We start from the raw sequence: 549 nt of genomic DNA on the forward strand, positions 1-549 counted from the left end.
TTAGCTTTACATTCATCCTATCATATATTGTTACATTGCCATGGTTACAGTCCCCTCCATGCATTATCAACCAACCAAAAGGTATACCTCGTAAGCCTGCTCCCTGGTTGTCAGCACACAGCCCCTCTCCCTTTCTGGGTCTCGAGTCCCCAGCCGCTCCATCTGTCCACGTCATCATCTCTGTCTCCATCTGTGACGTCACTGTTTGTCTAGGGTCCTGCACTCCACTCTTCTCCCTTGATGGTCCCAGGGGCTTACGCTCCTAGACTGCAAAGTCAACCACTCCCCTCCTTTTGCTACAAAACATCTACCTTTACATTTCCAACCCTCACAGTCAGTCCTGATAGCAATTATTCACTATTGTATCACAAGAGACCTATCTGCATTTCCTTTCATCAGCCCTGCCCAGACAGATTAAATAACACTCAATGGAGATTCTACCTTCCTCTGCACCCTCTGGATCTAGGCTCCCTCTTGAAAGCTTGTAAGCCAGTAACTTCTTACCTTTGAGGCCCTCCCCACCCCATTTTGGGTAGCCAATGTCCAAGT

Source organism: Chrysochloris asiatica, unplaced genomic scaffold (genome assembly GCF_000296735.1).
Source record: "Chrysochloris asiatica unplaced genomic scaffold, ChrAsi1.0 scaffold00641, whole genome shotgun sequence".
NCBI lineage: Eukaryota > Metazoa > Chordata > Mammalia > Afrosoricida > Chrysochloridae > Chrysochloris > Chrysochloris asiatica.